Genomic DNA, 16,564 nt, shown 5'->3' on the forward strand with positions numbered 1-16,564 from the left:
GCCGGCGGCCTCCCGCGCCCTTCCCCGCCGGCCGGGCCTGGCGGAGCCCCGCCGCCCGCCGCGGTCCCGGACGCTTCCTCTCTCTCGGCCGGCAGGGCGGGGGCCCCCGAGCTGCCCAGCGCGCGTGCCTGCGGGAGTTGCAACGGGAAAGAAACTCTTACAACTCCATTTTGTCTCTTACATTGAACGTGAAACATGAATCACCGGTTTACACGGGGTGAAGTCCAGTTATGTTTTGGGTAGATTTTTTGTTTTTAATGCAGCGTTTTTAGAGGTGGTGTAAGTAAAAGATAGCGCTGAAGTCTTGGGGGTTAGGATTCTTCGGTGTTCCCAAGAGGGGAGTTACCCAGGAAAGCCATTTTTCATGGTTTAAGTAATTTAAACGATGTCTCATCAAAATAGCATTGATTTGCAACTTTGCTTGGTCCAAGTTGCTGCCCTGACCAGGCGTCCCCTGAGCATCCGTCCCTCGTCACGGCTGGACCCCGTTCGGGCTGGACCCCGTTCCAGGCTGGACCCCGTTCGGGCTGGACCCCGTTCCAGGTCGCCTTCAGGAGGAGCGCTGTTTGCACAGAATCCTGGTTAGTGGGTGGCGGTGGGAAACGCACCCTTTTCACCTCGCAGCTGGTTCCACTCGTGTTTTTTCAATGGTCCTGATTACAATTATTTTTTTACGTGTTTTTTTTACGTGTTTGTTGACTTTTGGAGAGAGAGAGAGAGAGAGAGAGAGACATTGATTTGTTCCACTTACCATCTGCTCATTAACTGTTGGGGGTGTGTTCCCCGACTGGGGATCGAACCCCAAACCTTGGCTGCCTGGGCACGCTAACCAGTGAGGTGCCCGGCCAGGGCCCGATTTAAACCCGGAACCCCTGCTGGTGACGGGTTTGGTTCCTTTGTGTTGAAGGCAGCCTTTTGAAGTAACTTGCAGGTGTGTAATCAGGTTGTATTCCTCCCTGCCAGGTCTGAATGGGCGGGAAAATACTCAAAAAAAAAAAATCTTCAGTGTTGTCCAGGGTGAGACATTTTCAGCCACTTGGTGTAAGGTGGCTGTGCAGTTGCAGGGAGGCCCTTGGACACGGCTAAGTTGGTGGAGATGTTGTCCTGAGAGTTTGACACCGTGACATTGTTTGGACCGAACCCCCGGGCTCGCTCTCGGTGCGGAGGGTAACTCGCCCGGGGTCTCTCGGTGAGTTGTCTTGAGAGTCGTCGCACCCCCTGTGGCAGAGCACTGGTGGCTCTTGGGGACATACCGCGTGTACCATGGGACTTGCTTCGAATCACACTCTAATCCTAGATTTACAGCTTCCATTCGCAGAAAAACCTGCAGTGGGAGGAAGAGGAGAGTGGGAATGCGACTTTTCCGTAGATCCCGAATTTGGGTCGGGGAAGGAATCTTCAGGATTCGTAGCCCAGCCCCGTTTGCAGATGAGGAAATTCAGTTTAAAGACCCAAGTAAATGTCTTCGGTCATGTCCAGCCAGGTACAGGCCACAACTGTTTTCCTGGAGGGAGTTCTCCGTGCGCTCCCCAACGGCTTGCTTAGAGTCAGCTTATTCCGGTGTTTTCTCCGTTTGTATGTTGCTGGTTTTACATATGTTGGAAAAATCTGAAAATTTCATTTTCCAAACAAATTTCAGTTCTTTAAGGTGCTCTCCTCCCTGTAACGGGTGATCCTGTAGCAGCTGATCGGAATAGATAAATCAATATATATGCCCGTCCCTGCCTAGTCCTGGCTTTAGGTTTTGGATCTGTTGAGGGACCACCTTCTTCCACAGGGAGTCCCAGACTTCCCTGCCCCAAATGCAACATAATTTTTAATTTATAGGTCAGGCTAAGATGTTATTGGGCAACTTTGTACTCATTTGATTATTGATTTTGAGGTAGAATGGGCAGAAACTACATATATCATGTAGATAGTTCCTTGTGTGTATGTTAGTGGCTTTGTTGGAGTATTTTCATAGTCCTGATTCCTTTTTTGTCAGTTAACTTCTTTTAAAGGTTTACCCTGGTCATGTGGGAGTGTGAGCTGTTAGGAGAGTGAAAACAGGTAGATCTTCAGGTGTTTCCTGTCTGTGGGGTGGAGTCCACGCAGTGACAGGAGGAGGAAGTGGTTGCTCCTTCGGGTCTTATTTGTCCTAAAGCTGTGAGGTGTGTGTTAGCGCTGTCAGAAGAGAGTGATATTTCAGTTTTTGAGAGAACCAATCTGGGCTTCTATAGACAGCACCTTGGGTTTCATTGCATTATGGCTACTAGTGATAATGATAAATGGTACATAATTGCTGGATTGTAATCACATACTTGTAGTTTTAAAAGGTCCCTAAGTATTTCGTCTTCCCTTGCCACTCAGTTTATTCCTTTAAGCACCGTTCCTACACGTTAATGTAACTACATTTTAAACTTGTGTTGATGTGTCTTACTATACCCTGGAGTATTTTGGGGACATGCTCACTGTTAAGTACTCGTGGGATTAATAAATTAAAATTTCCAAAACAGTTTAAAGTTATTAATTACCATAAAATTCTTATTTCAAGTGTTTCTATTTTAAGTGATTTATTTTTAATCTGTGGGGCTGTGGTAATAAGTGACAGCCTTGTATGCTCATAATGATGGTAGTCATGTGACTGAAATCAGGTAGGCATTGACATTTTATAGCTAATAATCATCAAAATATGAGAGATACACTCTGTTAAATTGCAGCCACTTTGCAGTTTATACCAAATGGAGCTTGATTATTTTAAAGAGGGCTGGTAAACTAAATATATTCAATAAGCATATTTATCACAGTATCTTAATATTCAAGTGAAGGGAAAGGAGAAAATAAGTAGTCGGTGAAATAGGTTTGGAGTAAAGAGAAAAGTGAGAGATCAAATGAAAGTAGAAAGATGGCAGGGACTAGATCATGTACAGCTTTTAGAACGTGGGAAGTTCTTCAGGTTTGTTCTGAGATGAGAAATTAGATTTTTTTTCTTTTAGCTGGGGTATGTTATGATCTAATACTAAACAAATAAGTGGCTAGAATTGTTCATTGAGGGTAAAGGTAGATCTGACTTTAATAAGCTAATACTAATAATTTCTGACAAAAATATCAAAGATTTCCTGTTATTATTTATTTCCTTGACCTATTTTTTTTTAAGCCATTGACTTTTCTGACAGTTGCCTTTGGCCTGTGGTTCCTCTGTAATGCCTGTCTGAAAAAGGAAATACAGTTGATAAAGCAAGTCATTAAAGTGTTTCTGGTAGGCTAGGTGGTAGGGATGCAGGTGTTCACTGTTAAATTCTTTTAACTTTGCTGTGTGTTTGAAAATTTTTACAATAAAAAAGTTGGAAAATTAATTTACATAGGATTTATCTGTTTTTGACATTTGCTTTTAAAAGGGCAACATTCATTTATAATGTCCAGAAAATAAGGTTGTTTGTGTGCATTATGCTAAGTGAAAGATGCCAAGACTTGTATAAATGTGATACATTTTTATGGTGTGTCAATTAAAAATTAAATTTTGCACTCTTTTCCTCTCTTGAAATCTAAATTATTTCGTGGAACTTTGGGCAAGCCCATTTACATATTGTGCTATGTATTTTTTCTTGTGAAATGAATAGACATAATTCCTGATTTTTTAAATGTTTTTATAGTGCCTTTCATCCGAGAAGTTCGAGGCACTTTGTAGAACTTCTGCCACAGGCCGAGCGTGGGTCTTGCAGCACATTTGTAAGGTATGTAAATAGAAGCCTCTTCCTTCCTTCTCCTGTCCCCGTGGAATAGAGATTGTTATAATAGATTGTGTGTTAATGTGGATTCTAGGAAAATGTGGGTGTATCACTGCTGATCTTCTTCTCCACAGTCTTGAGATCGTTATCTTATCCCACGACTTTTCTCTTTGGTCTTGTGTTTCTACCTCTCCCTGAGGTAGTCCTCTAACTTCCTTTTTCTCTAAGAAACATTTCTTCCTTAGATGAAGATACATTTCCTAACCTCTTTCTTAATCTTCAAGGAGATGGACTCACCGTATTACACACACGCTTCTCTACTTGTGGACCATTCCTCTCATCCTTCTGTTTTTCGTGTCTAAGTTTCTTTTGATGAATCCTCACAGGAGGATGTTTTTCCCATTGCTTTTCAGGGAGAGTGGGGGGGGGGGGTGGGGGGGGGGAGAACATCAGTGTGAGAGACGCATTAGGGCAGGCATCAAACCTGCAACCCGGGCACACCCCGCTGCACGGGCTGGTGCTCTAACCACTGTGCCGCTGGCCAGGGCTCATGTTTAAATTTTCATTTTCTGGATTGCATAGTTTGGTCATCTTACAGTTGCTCACAGCCTGTGCTGTGGGTATATCTAATTATGAATAGAAAATGAACCAATTAGAGAATGAGAAACAGGACAGTCCTTACCAGAAGAGTGGGCAGTAGCAGTGCCCTGGCTTGGAAGAGAGCAATGTTAACAGCAGGTATAACAGCCCATCTAGCAGCTGTTGCAGATGTCTTAAACTGATTACAGATAGGGAAATAGTATTTTAATTTAATGGACACTGTAATAAATGTCCTGGTCTGGTACCATTTGGACCACCTTTCCTTGGTCTCCTTGGATTCAAGGGCACTCTGTGTGGAACAATTATTTCCTAAGGTGATTCTCATTTGATGAGATGGGCTGCATGACAGGGAAGGCATATGATGGCAGGGGATTTGGTTGGCTTTGAACTCTTCTTTAGTATGTGAGGAATGGCCAAGCTAGTTTGTACTTTTTTCATTATTTACTCATTTAACAAGTAGTTATTACAGAATAGCTACTGTATGCCAGGCGCATGTGCCCTGACTGGGAGTCGAAGCTGTGAAGTTTTGGTGCATGGGTCAATGCCCAACCATTGAGCCACACCAGCTGGGCTGATTTGGCAGTTATGTTGGAAATACCGTGTTTAGAGTTCTTTGCGAAAAAGTTCTTTTTTGATGAAGTCTCTTGTTGAACTTTTCCAGTTATTCAGAAAGAAGCTCTGTTTATCTTTTGAAGGTCTTAAGTTCAGAAAAGAAAGGCAATAGAATATCTTAGGTAAGATCATGGACTCTGAAGAGAGGCTGACAGTTAAGTACTAGTTCATACACTTGATAGCTTATGACTCTGGACAGTAATGTGACCCAGTGTGACTCAGTTTCCTCTTCTGTAGAATGGGTGACAATGGAGCGCTGTGAGGGATCACAGATCTTGGGGGCAGGGGGAGGTGGAAGAGGGCAAAGCGGAAAAAGAAAATAGTTACACGTCTTCAATATCATTTGGGAGAGATTTTGTTTGTTTGTTTGTTTGTTTGTTTGTTTTTGGTGTGGGAGTAGTAAGAATGAAGTCTTAGGGGAATATAACAGCTCACTGCTGGGTCACTCATGCGTAGGAACAGTGGTTCACAAACTGTTGGTATCCAATTCCAAAAACTGGAAACATTTTGGAAAGTTTGTTGTTGTTTTTTAATACGCTTTTATTGATATGAGAGAGTAGGGGGAAGGAAGGGAGAGGGAGGAAGGGAGGGGAGGAAGGGGGGAGAGAGAGAAACATCAATCAGTTGCCTTCCTCACACACCCAGACTGGGGATTAAACCCGCAACCTGGGTATGTGCTCTGACTGGGAATCAGACCAGTGACCTTTTGGAGCCTGGGACGATGCTCCAACCACCACACCACACCACACTGGCCATGGCAGAAAGCTTTTTGGTTTTTTTTCCATTACTCGCCTTTATTAAAGGTATAATTTCCGTACAACAAATATACTCATTTAAGTAGTTTGGCAGTTCCTTAGTTAGTAAATACCGCCCAGCCAGCGCAGCTCAGTGGTTGAGCATCAGCCTATGAACCAGGAGGCCATGGTTCAATTCCCAGTCAGGGTACATGCCTGGGTTGCAGGTTCACTTCCTAATGTGGGGTGAGCAGGAGGCAGCCAATTGATGATTCTCTCTCATCATTGATGTTTCTCTCCCTCTTCCTCTCTGAAATCAATTTAAAAATATATATGTATACATATATATATAGAGAGAGAGAGAGAATATTACCATATGACCCAGCAATTCCATTCCTAGATATTTACCCAAAAGAATTGAAAACAGTACTTGAACAAACACTTGTACATAAATGTTCAAAGCACTATTCATACCCAAAAGGTGGAAATAATCCAAATGTCCATCAACAGGTGGAATGGTACTCAGCCACTTAAAAAAATGAAACACTGACACATGCTACAACATGCATGGACCTTGAAAGTATTATGCTAAGTAAAAGAAGCCAGAGACAAAGGCCACATACTGTATGATTTCATTTGTATGAAATGTCCAGAATAGGTAAGTCCATAGAGACAGAAAGCAAATTGGTGGTTTTGCCAGGTGCTGGGACGAGGGGGAGTGGGTGTGGGGCTGCCTGCTCAATGGGTGTGGAGTTTCTTTTGTGGTGATGGTTTTGGACCTAGGTAGTGTTGGTGTAACACGCACAACATTGCTAATGCACTAAGTAGCACTGAAATTGTATCCTGTAAAAAGGTTAACTTTATATTATGTGAACTTCACCTCAGTTAAAAAAAAGAAAGTTTTAAATAGATGTTCAGTCCCCACCCTGAAGGTTTCAGTCTTCTAATTGTGGAGGCTTGAAGAATAGAGGTGTTCGTGCCAGAATGCATGGTGCCTAGCGGCGCGAGGTCCGCGCTGACACACTCCAGCAGGCCATTAGGTACCGCGGTGGGCTTCCCTCTTAGTTCCTGCTTCTCTGCTGGGGGCAGTGCAGTGGAGAGTTAGGCTGCACAGAGACATCCCGATCCTGTGCATCCATGTAAGGTTAACCTTGGGATATTGACATTTTGAGGTGGCTGTCATGACACTCAGAAAGTGTGTTCCCTCAGTGTTTCTTGCCTCCCCCCCCAACCCCCCCAAGGAATTGAAGTCTGGGTGAGTCTCACTTGGCATTATATTGGAGGCTGGGTAACCCCTTTGCTTGCCTTTGTGTGCCTTAGGCACGCTGCTCCATCTCCAAGGGCCCTTGAGCTGGCATCAACCCTTGGCAACTGCTCGATCAAGATGGCAAATAATCCAGGCTCAAGCTCATTATGAGCACATGACAGATGGTGGTTTGAGCCTTTTTGCCAGAGGTTTCCTATGTAGTTTGTAAATAAATGGCTTTATGTTTTCAATTTAATTTCCCGTTGTTTAATGGTGTTTCCTATGTGGCGGGCACAGTTCTGGGTGTGGGTGAACCTGGAGTTGATAGGATAGGTTTCTGCCCATGGCAGTGAAACAGTTTAAATCCAGTGGAACCTCTTTTCTCAAACTTAATTCATTCCGGAAGGCTGTTCGAAAACTGAATTATTTTTTCCCATTAGAAATAACGTAAATTGAATTAATCCGTTCCAGACCCCCAAATGATTCCCTGTTTTAACTTTTCTTACATGTCTATTGTACTGTTTAATCTTTAAATAAACACTTTAAAAACAAAAAGGACATGAAATGTAAATGAAAATTTAACAATAATTACAAGCAGCAACAAAAACAATAAAATACGAAAATATTCACAGCACAATATCCTGAGGTTTTAACAGTGGTAAACTGACTCATATTCCCGCATTCTGTCTTTTGCTTGTTCCCTGAGAGAGAGATGCGTGACTGATCGTACGGGTATCAACATGGAAGGGTTGTCAGGTTGAGAAGTGAATTGTTTGAGATGGGAGACGTTGGAGAAACTTACTAAGGATTCTTCCTCTGACTTACTGAAGAGTATGTTTCCTATTCATTTAAGATGTCTACTTTGCCTGGCCAGTGTGGCTCACTGGTTGAGCATGGACTTAAGAACCAGGAGGTCACGGTTCGATTCCAGGTTGGGGCACATCCCCAGGTTGTGGGCTCAGTCCCCAGTAGGGGGTGTGTGTAGGAAGTAGCTAATCCATGATTCTCATCATTGATGTTTTTCTCTCCCTCTCTCTTCCTCTCTGAAATAATTAAAAAATATTGTTTAGCCCTAGCTGGTTTGGATAGCGCATCGGCCTGCTGACTGAAGATTCCTGGATTCGATTCCAGTCAAGGGCACGTGCTCCAGCTGTGGGCTTGATCCCCAGTGTGGGGCATACAGGAGGCAGCGATCCATGGTTCTCATCGTTGCTGTTTCTCTCTCTCCCTCTCCCTCCCTCTCTGAAATCAATAAAAAAAATTTTTTTTTTAAATACTTTAGCCTTAGCCGGTTTGGCTAAGTGACTAGAGCATTGGCCTGTGGACCAAAGGGTCCCGGGTTCAATTCCAATCAAGGGCATGTACCTCAGTTGTAGGCCCCTCCCCGGCCTTGGCCCTGGTCTGGGCTCATGCAGGAGGCAGCCAATAGATGTGTATCTCTTACATTGATATTTCTCCCTGTTTTTCCTTCTGTCTTCTACTCTCTCTAAAAATCAATGGGGAAAAAATACTTGAAAAAAAGATGTATACTTTATAAAGGGCGAGAAGCTGGGGAATGAGTGTTGGAAAAGGGTGTGTTTCTGAAAGGGCCATATTTCCTTTCAACCAGGTTTATTTGAACAAAAATTTAGGACTTTCTGGAGAAAAGGCTGCATTTTTACCTTTATTTTCAGTTTTATAGTGCTGATAGCTTTCCATCAAGAGGATGCAAGCTTTACTGCAAGAGGGTGCATTTAGGGCAACTTTTACACTTCTCTGTGATTTGTATGTGTTTAGTGATTCTTATAGAACCTTTGAGACATGAAACCATTGAGATGTTGTTACTGTGCTCTTGACAACGAAAACTTCTTCCTTAAAACGTGTTTCGTTTTGTAGTGGGTATCTTCTCTTTTTCTGTCCTATTGGTATCTGGGCATTAAGCTTCCGTGTGTAATGATTAAGGTCTTTCCTCCTAAAGGATTTTTGAGGTCCATCTGTGAAGTCTGTTGCTCCACTCTAGGACTCTGAATTGGCCCAAATGACACTTTCCTCCCTCCCCATTGACATTTCTGAGCCCAATTTACAGGGTTTTCTGCCTCCTACATTCTTGTCAAAGGCTGTACCTCTTCTCACCCAAGCATGTATTTTTCTAAATTACTGTGAACTGATCTACTGGCCAGTTAGACTTAAACAGTTGTCTAAAATAAGAGCAGATGAGTTTAGAAGGAGGTTCTGTGCTGTAACACTCCTTGTTACAGACTGTTGAAATTTCTGATTCTTGTACTATCAAAGCAAAGTGCTGAAGGAGGAAGACTCACCACTAGCATACACAGCTGATCGTGTTGTAACTTTTCTTTTTCTTATTTATTTATTGGATTTTTAAATTGATTTTTAGAGAGAGAAGAAGGGAGTGAGAGAGAAACATTGATGTGAGAGTGAAACATCGATTGGCTACCTCCTATATACCCCATACCGGGAATCGAACCTACAACATTTCCGTGCTCTGGATGATGCCACAGTGACCAGGGCTAACTTTTGTTTTTTCAATTTTTGTTTCCTTTATTGAATTTTAGAGAAAGAGGAAGGAAGAGGGATGAAGAGATAGAAACATCAGTGAAAGAAAAACATCACCGCCCTAACCGGTTTGGCTCAGTGGATAGAGCGTCAGCCTGCGGACTGAAAGGTTCCAGGTTCAATTCCGGTCAAGGGCATGTACCTCAGTTGCGGGCACATCCCCAGTAGAAGGTGTGCAGGAGGCAGCTGATCGATGTTTCTCTCTCATCGATGTTTCTAACTCTCCATCCCTCTCCCTTCCTCTCTGCAAAAAAATCAATAAAATATATTTAAAAAAGAAAAAGAAAAACATCACCCAGCGGCTGTCTCCTACACGCACGCACACACACACACACACACACACACACACACACACACCCCCATCGAACTGGCATCCTGGGCATGTGCCCTGACTGGGAATCGAACCAGTGATTTATTGATTCATGGGTTGACACTCAACTGCTGAGCCATACCAGTCGGGCCTTTATTTTTTATTGATTTCAGAGAGGAAGGGAGAGAGACAGAGAGATAGGAATCTCAATGATGGGAGAGAGTCATTGATCGACTGCTTCTGCACACCCCCTACTGAGGATCAAGTCCAGAACCCAGGCATGTGCACTTGATCGGAATCGAACCTGGGACTCCTCAGTCTGCAGGCCAATGCTCTAGCCATTGAGCCAAACCAGCTAGGCCGGGCCTTCTTTATAAAATCTGCGTGCCGCACATTAGTTATATAAAGTTTCTTGGCTCCTGGAAATTTATTTTTTCAAATTTGTTATTTGAATATTTAACTATTTGTTATTTGAACATTTAACTATTCTGTGCTTGTTGGAATAAGATATTATTATACCAGTGGAGTCTGGCAGGAAGAACTTTGGAGGGGTGTAAAGAGTGGGGAAGAGCCCTGGCTGGTTTGGCTCAGTGGATAGAGCATTGGCCTGCGGACTGAAGGGTCCCAGGTTCAATTCCTGTCAAGGGCACGTGCCAGGTTGCGGGCTCCATCCCCATTGTGGGACATGCAGGAGGCAGCCTATCAATGATTCTCTCTCATCATTGATGTCTCTCTCTCTCCCTCACTGAAATCAATAAAAATATATATCTTTTTTAAAAATTAAGAGTGGGGAAGAGAGAAATGTTAGGTGCTGGGGGAGGACCTAAGGGGCCTGATCTAAGTTGGCAGCTCAGGGAAGGCCTTGAGAGAGCGACTTAGCCTTAGGTAGGAGGTTTCGCCTAGTGGGCGAGGGAAGGGTGAGCGGGGTGCACGCAGGTCTGGATAAGGGGAAGGAGGAAGAAACCATGGCTTAATAACCTGAGTTGTGGGTATTTTATTGTTTTGGCCGAGAGTGGTTGTGTGCTTGGGGTTTTATAATTTCGCTTTAGTGTCTTGGGATTTAGTTATTACCTTAACTTCAATATGGCCTTTTACCCAGATTTCATCCAAAATATTCTTGCATTCCTTACATTGACACTACTGCCTCCCACAGAAACTAACATTGACAAAACTAGGGTTGGGTAGAAGTTTTTATGTACACCAGGATCATTCTTAATGAAATTCACAGGATTTTTATGTGTTTTTTAAGTTTTCAAGTTTAGTTTCCAAAAGACTAGACAACCCTTACTTTGTAAGAGTCATCTGTACAGTAATGGTTTATATCAACTTATTTGGGAAGAGAAATATAAAAATTTTTCACCTGGATTACATAATTGAGACTTATGGACGTCAACAGGATAAGTCTGATGAACTTAATTTCTAATCTTAAGTCCTGTTTAAAGTAATAAATGCTAGAAAAAACTAAAAGTTAAGTCATGTCCAAAGCTATGCTGTAGTAAATGCTTTTATTTCATGGATGGTTGAGAAATGGTAGAAAGCTTGCTGTACTCATCACTGTTTTCTTTTGCATAATTAGTCTCTATGAAGAATTATGAGGTAAAATTATAATTATCTTAAGTATGCTGAATTAGTCATTTTTAAAGCTGTGATTATTTTATCTGCATGGAACTTTACTCATTATCTTTCCAAAATATTATAAAGATCTTAATCCAGCAGAAGCAGTATAGTTATTCAGTCAAATTATTTCTACTTCTGTTTTTGGCTGAAGAACTCTTTTGTGCTTGCTTATAATGAATGTTTGGCTAATAAATGTCTGCATAATGCATTCATTATAACCTGGTAGCACCATTTCAAAATCTTTGGTGGCTCCTTATCTGCCAAAAATAAGCTAAAAATTGTGTATAGAGGCAGATTTATGATGAGTCTGAGAAAATTAGTATTGCAAATGTGTAGTCCCTAAACAAGTTATCAAAATTTTTCAGCTAAAAAAAGAAATCACTAAAAATAAAAAAATAAAATTATTTAGCTAATTTAGGTTATAGAATTCAAATTACTGTCAGTCCTGCATTTTAAGCACACCACACAACCCTTATTCGCCTACTTGAAAGCCTATCTTGTTTTAATTTTCCAAGAGAAATGGTAGGAGGGTCTCGGGCCACTTCTCTGAGATAGCAGTGTGGTTGGAGTCGTGGAAAAATCAGACTCGAGGGCATTGGGAAAGGTGTTAAAAGGACTGAGAGGAGTGTGTGTGTTTAAACAAACTGGCCACGGCTTAAGGCTTTTCGTGACTGCCGTTCAGAAAGTTCTGAAAATCACAATCTCGTTTGATGTCAAAACCTCAACTGAACTGATGAGGTTGTTCAGTCTTTATCCTACTTAGTGTGAATATTCATTTATTTTACTGAAGAATATTAACCTATTGGTTATGTTACAGAATATTTGGCATTTGCACCATATTACCCTTCTAAAATCTGAAAAATTCTGAATTTAGAAACATTTGTGGGCCTATAGTTCTGGGGAGTGGAAGATAAGTTACTGTGTATATATACATATATATTTTAATAAAGAAGAGGGTGGGATGGGACATGCACTTTGGAAAAATAATTAGTTGCTAGACTGGTAAAAGTTTCATTTTAGGGAAAACATTCTTTTGAGGTCAGGCCATATTATAAACTGGTCTTCAAATTTTGGACAGTTACAGTTTGAAGGAGGGAGTTACTATTTATCCAAATAAGACCTAAACAACAATGACAGACATTTATTGAATACTGACCTATTTTCAGTATAGGTAAGCTCTTTTGTCTAATATTTTAGTCTAAGCTCTTTTTGTGTAATATCTTATTTAATCTTTAGACCACCCTATCCCAAAGGTTCCATCTTCCACTTGACAGATAAGTAAACTGGTTGTAAAGGGGCACAAAACTAGTAAGTGATAGAGCAAGATGAACGCTCAGGTGGTGTTGCTCCTTAACCGCTACTGTACATGGCTCTCTTTCTACTCTGGCCACCTGTAACTGAAAGTATTTCTAGTGGAACATTTGCTCTGGGTAGTCTGTGTGGGACCTATCGTGGAATGAATATTTCTGGTTTTATTGAGTATCCATGGTAGGTGCTGAATGCTCGTGAGGCTTGCCCAGAATGGCACTCGGATTTGTAGCCCAATGTAAGGTGTGGCCAAGTGGTGTGTGGTCAGGGTGGTGCTAGTGTTTTGGGTGGCGGGGAGGCGGATAAGAACCACATGGAGCTCAGAGAACATGTGTCAGTCACAGGGCCCTTCCAGAATGTGTGGCTGGGGAGGGGTTGGAGGGTGTGTGATTGCATCTCCCTCCAGCTACAGGAGGAAGCATGATGCTGCACAAGGCCAGGTAACGATGATGGCGCTGCTGCCTGGGAACACTTACTACAATGCCAGAGACCTTAAAGAGTCACTAGCTAGATTGAGGGAAGTTTGGGAAATCACTGTATTCACTGAAACTTGAATCTTCTAATTTATGGAAAAATAAATTATTTGCAATCTTCAGTACTTTAGCTGTTTGTAACCAGTTATTTTTGATCCCCATAATGAATCTCTATGGTGGTTGACAGTTGCTGCTCTCTCAAATATGACAGGAGGACTAGTGTTTTCTTCAGGCTTCGCCATGTCTGAGGCGATAAGGTAGCCTTTCAGTCCGTCCCCCGCCCCCCCCCCCTTTTGTACATACATGAATGTAGGGACAAAGGAGGCTTATATACAGTGTTTGTTACTTGTAAATCTTGTTTGAAAAGAAGTAATTTGTACTTGAAGACTGAGACTAAGGCCAATCCAGAAAAGAAGGGAAGTAATTTAGAGGAAGTAAATTTGAAGGCTGATGTCTAATCTTAGTAACTTGAGCTTTTGAAAGTTTCCTTTCAAAAGGTTAGAAAATTAACTCCCTTATACCAACACATTTTTATCCATTAACTTAAGAAGGTTAGGTTTCTTATCTTTAATTCCATCAACGAACACATACTTTGGTTCAGGACTATTTTTGACCCTGCCAGGCATTGTAGGGAATATAGAAATGAAGATACAGTTATTTTTTTGGAGTTTACGGATAATAGTACCCAGCAGTTACACATTAGTTGTTATGTGCTAGGAATTATGTATTCTAAATGCTTTCCTGTGTTAACTCATTTAGTAATTACCCCTGCCCTTTATTTTCCCGTTGGTGTAGGTGAGGACACTGGGACAGGGGCACAGAGGGGTTGTCACTTGCCCGAAGGTTCACAGCTGCTTTGAACCCCAACACCTGGCTCCAGAGCCTTCTCTCTAAAAGCGCAAACAGGCCCTATCCGGTTTGGCTCAATGGATAGAGCTTCGGCCTGGGGACTGAAGGGTCCTGGGTTCGATTCCGGTCAGGGGCGCATGCCCGGGTTGCAGGCTCGATCCCCAGTAGGGGGCGAGCAGGAGTCAGCCTATCAATGATTCTCTCTCATCATTGATGTTTCAATCTCTCCCTCTCCCTTCCTCTCTCTGAATCAATATCTATATGAAAAAAAGATTAAAAAAACAAAAGTGCAAACAATATCAAATGATATAAGTCCATCTATATCTATAATAATAAAAGGGTAATATGCTAATTAGACCGGATATCTTCCGGACATCCTTCCTGATGAACCTAGGGCCGGAGGGAAGCCAGTGCAGATCCCAGGTGCCTGCAGGCGGCCTAAGGGAAGCCAGCCTGGGTCCCAGGTGCCGGAGGGAAGCTAGTGCCGGCAGCCGGGGTAAGGAAGGCCTACTCTTGCACGAATTTTCGTGCATCGGGTCTCGTGTGTGTGTGTGTGTGTGTGTGTGTGTGTGTGTGTGTGTGTATGCCTGAGCGACCGTCCAACCGGTAGCTATGACGTGCACTGACCACCAGGACTGTGGTGACTTGGCAGCTGCAGTTCTTGGGTGATGAACCTGGAACCAGAGAGGAGGGAGCCCGATTGCATAGTTCTTTGTGAAGCAGCACTGAGTAGACTAAGTGCTATAGGAATTCAGGAACGAAGGAAAATGTGTCTTAGAGAAGCCAGGGAGGCTTCCCTGGGGAGGAGTAACTTAGCCTTAAAGGTGTTAAAGTGGAGTGTATGAGTGGGGGGTAGGGGGGAATCAGCCCTTGCCAGTGTTAAATTGTGCTTGAGCCCTGGCCAGGTAGCTCAGCTGGTTAGAGCATTGTGCCCCCCACCCCCAGTATGCCAAGGTTGTGGGTTCGTTTCCCAGTCAGGGCACATAAAAGAATCAACCAGTGATGCCCTGGCCTGTGCGGCTCAGTTGTTTGAGCGTTGGCATGAGCACTGAAGGGTGGAGATTTCTGTTCCTTGTCAAGGGCGTGTATCTGGGTTACAGGTTCACTCCCAGCCGCCCTGCCAGGGTGCATGCTGGAGGCAGTCAGTGGATGTATCTCCTTCACGTGTTTCTCTGTTTCTCCCGTTCCCCCCTCCCCTCCCCCTCCCCCCTCCCCCTATACCAGTGCTCATTGTTCTGTGTTCGTCTGTATATGTTTATAATGTATCCTCTTCATGTATTGCACCTTTCATCAATACTAGTATATGCAATATGTGTCTTTTTTGTCTCTTGTAATCTTTTTTTGTTTAAAGTCTTAATTTGTCTGACAACATAGCTATTCAGCTGTTGACTGGCGATTATCTCTGCCTGTTAGGAATACTGCTATAACAAATCCTGCACATGTGTTTGGTGTACTTATTTATTAAATATTTCTGTGGGTTTATACCAAAGGGAATGTTGTGTTTTAGTACACACTACTAAACAAGTTTAGCAAAGTAGTTGTACACTCCCACCAGCAGGAAATGCATGTTCCAGTTGCTTCCCAACAGCACTTTTTAAATTTTAGTCAAGCTGGGGTAGGTGGCAGTATCTTATTGTGGCTTTAATTGCATGTCTCTGATGACCAAGGGGTTAAACACCTTTACCTGTGTTTATTGGCCATTTTAGAAAGCTCATTTTGTGAGGAAGGATTATGTACTTTGGACTAAGAAGTTCAGTTATACTGGGCAAGTAAGATACCTGTGAAACATACTAAAATGTAGATTGGGATTTCATAATTGAAGCCAGAGTAGGTCCGAGTATTACTAAGAAGCAATAAAAAGATTTCAGAGAAATTATCCCTGGTATCCGGTGGGAAGGAGGGTGGCTGCTTCCTTTTACCCCTAGAAGTAAAACTACACGTGCACTAAATCTAGGGTTCTCAAAATTTAGCATGTATCAGAATCACCTGGAGGGATGGTTAATAGGGTTATATTATTTGAAAAGTAATGATTAAAGGAATAAAAATATAGGATATTGAATTAGTCTTTTTTTAATGCTCACCTGAGGATATGTTTATTGATTTTAAAAAATAGTTTTATTGATTTCAAAGAGAAGGGGGGGAGAGAGAAACATCGATGATGAGAGAGAATCATTGATCGGCTGCCTCCTTCATGCCCCCCACCGGGGATTGAGCCTGCAACTTGGGCATGTGCCCTTGACTGGAATCAAACCTGGTACCCTTCAGTCCGCAGGCCGATGCTCTGTCCCCTGAGCCACACCAGCCAGGGCCAAGATCTGATGTTTGAGTGTGGGGGATGTAAGATCAGAAATGAGCCTTGGTACGGGTTTTGGATGGGCAGGTGAAATGTTGTTTTCTGGGGAAAGGGAATAACTTTTCAGAGAGGGCATTGCTTTGAGTTGAGGTGGAAGAGTTTGACAAGGCCAGTGAATGGCACCTGGTGTGGGATCAGGAATGGAGAGAAGGTGGAAGGTTGCTGTTAGAATTTTAGAGGACCCTAAGGCAAGGCTAAGGTG

The 16,564-nt window shown here is 42.7% G+C and overlaps 1 protein-coding gene across 1 annotated transcript in view; it reads left to right on the forward strand.

Moving 5' to 3' along the window:
• Positions 1–3,579: 3,579 nt before the first annotated feature.
• Positions 3,580–16,564, forward strand: part of RHOA (ras homolog family member A) — a 25,485-nt gene continuing 12,500 nt past the window's right edge. Inside the window, exon 1 of the mRNA XM_006106968.3 lies at positions 3,580–3,713. The gene's annotated coding sequence lies outside the window, so the exon portion shown is untranslated. The remainder of the gene's footprint in view (positions 3,714–16,564) is intronic.

Source organism: Myotis lucifugus, unplaced genomic scaffold (assembly GCF_000147115.1).
Source record: "Myotis lucifugus unplaced genomic scaffold, Myoluc2.0 scaffold_961, whole genome shotgun sequence".
NCBI lineage: Eukaryota > Metazoa > Chordata > Mammalia > Chiroptera > Vespertilionidae > Myotis > Myotis lucifugus.